At 30.8% G+C, this 6,392-nt stretch overlaps 1 long non-coding RNA gene across 1 annotated transcript; it reads right to left on the bottom strand.

The window, feature by feature from the left end:
* Positions 1–278: 278 nt before the first annotated feature.
* Positions 279–3,164, bottom strand: LOC146884290 (uncharacterized). Its single transcript, XR_014984114.1, has 3 exons — positions 3,044–3,164; positions 1,632–1,699; positions 279–418 (listed from the first exon to the last, which is right to left on the bottom strand). It is a non-coding gene; the product is annotated as an uncharacterized LOC146884290 (long non-coding RNA).
* Between the last annotated feature and the right edge of the window lie 3,228 nt (positions 3,165–6,392).

Below are 6,392 nucleotides of genomic sequence, written 5' to 3'. Positions count from 1 at the left end.
AAGACAAATTTAACAATCATTCTAGCAAAATATTGAATTAGTAAATCCTTCTTTTGGTATAAAATAAAAATTAGCAACTATTTCCATATATATATATATATATAAGTTATCATTATTTTTAACATCTAAAAATAATAAATAAATCTCATGACTGGGTATAAAATAAAAATTAGCAACTATTTCCATATATATATATATATATATATATATATATATATATATATATATAAAAGTTATCATTATTTTTAACATCTAAAAATAATAAATAAATCTCATGACTAAACATAATGATAATCCAAAAAGAAGAAATCAAATTGAACTTGCTCGTTAACTCTAGAATCTAGATATCGAGGAGGGGCACAATGATGCAAAAGCATGAGTGAGTTGGTTGGATAGAGTAAACATGCCTTACAAAACTCTGCAAGATAAAAAGAAAAAGAAAACATGTTAGAAGTGCTATATTAAAAATATGTGTTGCAACATCGATTAAGATATGGCATTTATTTCATATGTTAGAAGCAATTATTTGGTTTGGGGGCACAAATCACAAATCCTTAGAAAGACTTCGAAATATTCCAAATCTCGAAGGATCACATTCTACACATAGTCCTACTTCTAATTAACTAGAAGAAAGTAACATTTCAATACCAAATATATTTTAAAATCAAAGGTATCGAACATTACACTGACAAGTGTCAATTATGTAACACAAACGATTTATATATAAATATTGCAAGTTCCCACACTTGCATTTTTGTAGTTGTAAATGAATTTTTCAAAGAATCACAACTCACAAACTAATTTAACCTTAAAAATTTGAAATTACTTTGATATTATTAATGAAAATGCATTAAAGGAAGGTGACATACAAATGATGATAATGAGTAACCATGCTAGAGATTTGTACGTGAATGAGACTAACATCTTTGAATATTTTTTTTTTAAACCAATGGTGATAAGATGTCTGTAAAAAAGAATAATTGCTTTTTGTGGTATGACCAATTATAGTTGAGAGACAGAGAAGTGTGTCAAGCAAAATGTTTTCCTTTTCTATTTAAAATACTAATGAAGCTAGTAAAATTAATCAGCCTTGGTACGAGTTAAAGGACAGAGTGCTATTTATATATCATCATAAACATAAATTTCATCAAGTTCTATATAAAAAACTAGTTAGGAATATTGATCAAAACAACCTTCAAGCAAATGATAAGAAAGATACAGATTGCTAAAGCAGTAACATTCAATTATATAAAGATTCGAGAAAAGCATAAAATTTATATATCTAACCTACATCTCCCATATCAATAAAAAAGTGACATATAGGGCCATTCCTCTCACTCTTGGTGATCGCTGCAAATATTTTGTTTTTCAACCACTCAGGGTTCTACAAATGATATAATAGGTGCAAAATCAGATTTCTAGGAAAAAATAAAGCAATTCAAAGTGTATCAACTTATTCAAGAGTCTGAGTGTGGTTTTTTGGTTGAAAGATTTCCACCACCCAGAAGACAATATGTCAGTGGTTGTTTGTTTCTGATTTTTAACTTAAGAAAGTTGAGTACCCACTTGGGATAAGGTTAAACTAGTGTGGTTTCTGCAAAACAAATGAATCCCAAAAGTGCTTAACGTACTGGGGTATCTTGCACTCTCTTGTGCTAGTGCATCACGAAATGCCCTATGAGTGATGAAATTGTCACGCCTGCATCAAAAACATATTTGAACAAAATAAAGTTCCTAAGTATGCTTCTATGAGAATATAACATCTTACATGATATAAATTGAGAAAAGAAAAGGTTAATGTATATCATAAGTATGTTTCTGTGAGAATATAATATAATAATCAAAATGTTCCTAATCAGCTCGACAATAATGAGTATGCCAACACATCAACACATAAAATTCCTAAACCGAATCCAAAGGTAGTCAAATATAAAAATACATATAAAATAAAATAAAAAAGCATAATAGGAATCATATATTGTCAATGTTATTGGAACTAAATTTTGAAAAGAAAACTACATTAGAAGTACATGGCCTAAGGGAGCTTATACCAAAGAAATCCAAATTGAACTACCACTTTAAGGTCTTTCTCCTTGAACAATGAAAGAGAATTATTTTCAGGTTTTGAGGAAATTCAATTATCATAAGACCAAACATGGGTCAGTTTAATAAATGCAAACAACCTCAATACTCGTTTATTTTCTCTGATGATAATTCATTTCAAAATAGTCATACAATACAAAAATTGTCGATAAAAGAGACGAAATAATGCAGAGAATTTTTTTAGCAATTGCATAAATTAATAATGCGGTGACAGTGGTGACAATTATGTAGCTCAAACCTATTGCAAGAAGAAGATAAGTGTAATAATAGTATTTGTTTATGATCTGCAGAGTGTGGTAAAGTTTCTATTTCTGAAGGAAAAAAACAACATTTGAAAATTTTTGACTTATAAGCAATTTTTTCTTCTTCGTTAAGTACTTTAAAAAAAACTTATTATACCTGAATGAAGAAAAATCTTGCATGTGTTAACATATATTTATGTTCTATCCTACTTTCTTTCTTTGTTACAAAATATAATTATTTACCTCCTATAAAGTTCCTAAACCATTGCAACAACTCAATCAACACAAAAACTTGAATATGCAACTTCAAAACTTGAAGTTATAAACGAAGGACCATAAGGTGTTCTTATCGTGTTTCACCACTTGTGTGGTAGACGAAGGTTATTTTCTTGGTTTATTTGACCTTGAATGATTCTATTCTAATTACCAGTAAATTCTACATTACTTTCCTTTCTTTATCCTTCCGCTTTTCAGAAGTTATCTCACCCTACATTCAACAATCTTTTCCAATTCTTGAATCGAAAATGAAACAGTATAGAAAGTAGATGATAACATTAAACAAATTTTGCAACGCATCGAGCCTAAATACATAGACACCAATCAAAATCACCTTAAACCTAAACCAATTTCTATCCCAATTTCATAATTAGAACCCTAAATTCTATCCCAACATGGAGATATGGGACACATGGACGCACCTGTGAGTGAGGTATTCACGCATAAAGAAGGAGATGCACATTGGCATCGCGCACGGAGATGTTCACGAAGGTAACATTGGGAGAGACGGACATCTTTCTGTTTGAGCAAAATGTAGAGTATATAAGAAATTGAAAAGTGAAATGTAAAGCGAGAAAAGTGAAATGTATAATAATTAAAATGAAAAATACGAGTGGAATTTTTCTTCATACAAAAGTGTGTAAGAAAACTTATAATTTTTTTATAATATAATTTTAAATGTAAATTTTTAAGGCAACATTTTTTTTTTTGTTTCAACCACACATTTGGAAAGTAGCATTTTAAAAAATGTTGCTTAAATGATCAATACTTTATAAAATGTGGTCTTAAGTAATTTTTAAGCCACACTTATTAGAAAGTGTGGTCTTTGGTAATTTTTAAACCACACCTATAAAATTGTTGTTTTTTATTTTTTTAGGCAACACTTTTATAATTGTTGACAAGTTTTTTGTTGCCTAAACCAAAAATGGTGTGACCACACTCAATATCATTATAACCATCATAAGTTTTTTGTGACTACTAGTACCTTTAAAATATCGCATAATCCACTTCACCACCTCCCATGAGCCTTCCCAAGATTACTCATCATAAATCTACTGACCACACTCAAAGCATGATCCAAATCTAGTCTTGTATAAACCATGGCATACATCAAGCTCCCAACAACACTAGAGTAAGGAACCTCATTCCTTTACTCCTTCTCTTCATCAATACTAGGAAGAGTCTTAGTATCAAGTTTAAAATGTGTTGCCAAATGAGTACTAATAGGATTAGAATTCTTCATTTCAAAAGACTGCAACAACTTTTCAATGTATTTCTTCTGAGATACATAAAGTAAACTTGCATTCATGTCTCTCCAAATCTCCATTCCTTAAATCTTTTTGGCTACACCTAAATCCTTAATCTCAAACTCATTGCTCAACATAGCTTTAAGAGCATCAATATAAGTATTGCTCTCTTAGCTGTAACTAACATGTCATCCACAAATAGTAACAAATATATATAGGAACCATCTAACAACTTTCTACTATAAACACAATTATCAAACTCATTTCGAACAAAATTATAGGAAATCATAAAAGCATTAAACCTTTTGTACCACTACCTCAAGCTTTTGTTTTAAATCATATAAGGATTTTTTTCAATAAACACACATGGTTCTCTTTTCCAACCTCAAGGAATCCATTTGGTTGCGACATGTAAATTTTCTCCTCTATATTCACATGCAAGAATATAATTTTCACATCAATTTGTTCTAACTCCATATCCAAAGCACTCCCCATGGCCAACAAAACTTGAATAGTCTTACATTTTACCACAAGTGAAAAACACTTCATGGTAGTCAATTCCCTTTTTCTATGAAAAACCCTTTGCCACAAGTCTTGCCTTGAACCTAGATGGTTGAACATCAAGAATCCCTTCTTTCTTCTTGAACACCCATTTGCACTGGTTTCAAACTTTTAGGTAATGGTACTAACTCCCATGTCTGATTTTTCTTAAGTGATTGCATCTCCTCATTCATGACAAGTAACCATTTTAACGCTTCTTTACTCTAGTTTGCATCCTTATAGGATTTAGGCTCATCAGAATCAAGATTTTCACCAATTGTCAAGGCATATGCAACAAAATTAGTGTCAACCACACTTGTAACATATGGATACCTTGCAGATTTTCTAATTTCTCTTTTTGCTCTCCTTGTTGCTATACTTTGAGGTTCTTCATGAGCATTATTGGATTATTCTACAAGATTCAAATTTTCATTATTTGAATCTTCAATCTCAAGCTCCACCTTCTGATGAACTCTATTAAAAGTAACATCTTTGCTAATGATAAACTTTTTTGTTCTATTATTTTTAGTGTACCATAATCTATATCATTTAACATATATAGGATACCTAAAAATATACATTTCATTGTTCTAGGCTATAATTTACCATCATTCATATGACCATAAGCAAGACAACCAAATATACGAAAACCAAAATAATTAAAAGGTTTACCAGACCATACCTCTTGAGGAGTCGTTAAACAATAGCAGTAGATGGATACTTGTTCACATAATAAACAACAATATTAACTACTTTAGCCCAAAAATCTTTTGAGAGACTAACATTTAAACACATGCACCGAGCACATGAAGTAGTGTTTGATTCATTCGTTTAGCGACGCCATTCTGTTGTGGTGTATGTCACATTGTAAGGTGTTTGACTATACTTGCTTCTTTGTACTAATCATTAAACAATGCATTGCAGAACTCCAATCCATTATTTGTTCTTATAGTCTTGACTAGTTTCCCAGTTTGTTTCTCAACAATAGTCTTCCACTCCTTGAATCGTCCAAACACTTCATCCCTGGTCTTCAAAAAATACACCCAAACCTTTCTAAAGTAGTCATCAGTAAACGTCACAAAATACTCGCATCTTCCATGGGACAAAACATGAGAAGGACCCCATAAATTAGAATGAACAATTGCAATATTTCAATTGAAGTGTGCTTACCGTGACTAAATTTCAGCCTGCGTTGTTTACCCATAACACAAGATTCACAAAAATTCAATTTCCATGCCACCACTCCACCCAACAATCCTTCTTTACTCAACACATCAAGTCCACGTTCACTCATATGACCCAACCTATGATGCCATAATTTTGTATTATCAAGATGTTCTTCTAAGGAATGGGACACAAACATCCATCCTCTAAAGGAACTAACAAGCATGACATAAATTCCATGTTGGAGTTTCCCTTTCATGACAACAAGAGGATCTTTGGAAACCGTAATTTGTCCATCTTTTCTTGAAAAACTCTACCCTTGTTTATCTAAGGTACTAATAGAAATCACATTCATTTGTAAGCTAGGAACATACCAAGCATCAAAAGTTTTGACAATGCCATCATATAATAAAAGTTAAATTATACAAAAATTGGAAGATGAATATATAAACAATTTAAACCAAAATTAGTAAACAAAGCACAATTGACTAAACAAAACACAAGTCCCCAGCAACAACACCAAAAGCTTGATACAAAATTGGCAAGTGTACCAAATTGTACAAGTAATAAAGTGGATAAGTCCATATATCATTTCCCACAAAAAATTTCATTGTTCAGAACAACTATTTTATTCACTTGATTAAGGCTAAGAACTTTAAAAGAATGTATATTGTTGATGTGTTTGAAATATATCTAAAACTGAGAAAGCAATAATATTTATGAAATTACTATACAGTAAAGACTTCACTAAGGTTAGATTTAACGCATTAAATCAATATGAAAAACACTAACAATATACTTCCAAATCCTACTCTAACAT

Source organism: Vigna unguiculata, chromosome 8 (genome assembly GCF_037176805.1).
Source record: "Vigna unguiculata cultivar grain cowpea cultivar isolate G323 ecotype 2 chromosome 8, ASM3717680v1, whole genome shotgun sequence".
Taxonomy (NCBI): domain Eukaryota; kingdom Viridiplantae; phylum Streptophyta; class Magnoliopsida; order Fabales; family Fabaceae; genus Vigna; species Vigna unguiculata.
Note: the sequence above shows the minus strand (reverse complement) of the source record. Positions and strands in the feature narration are given on the sequence as shown.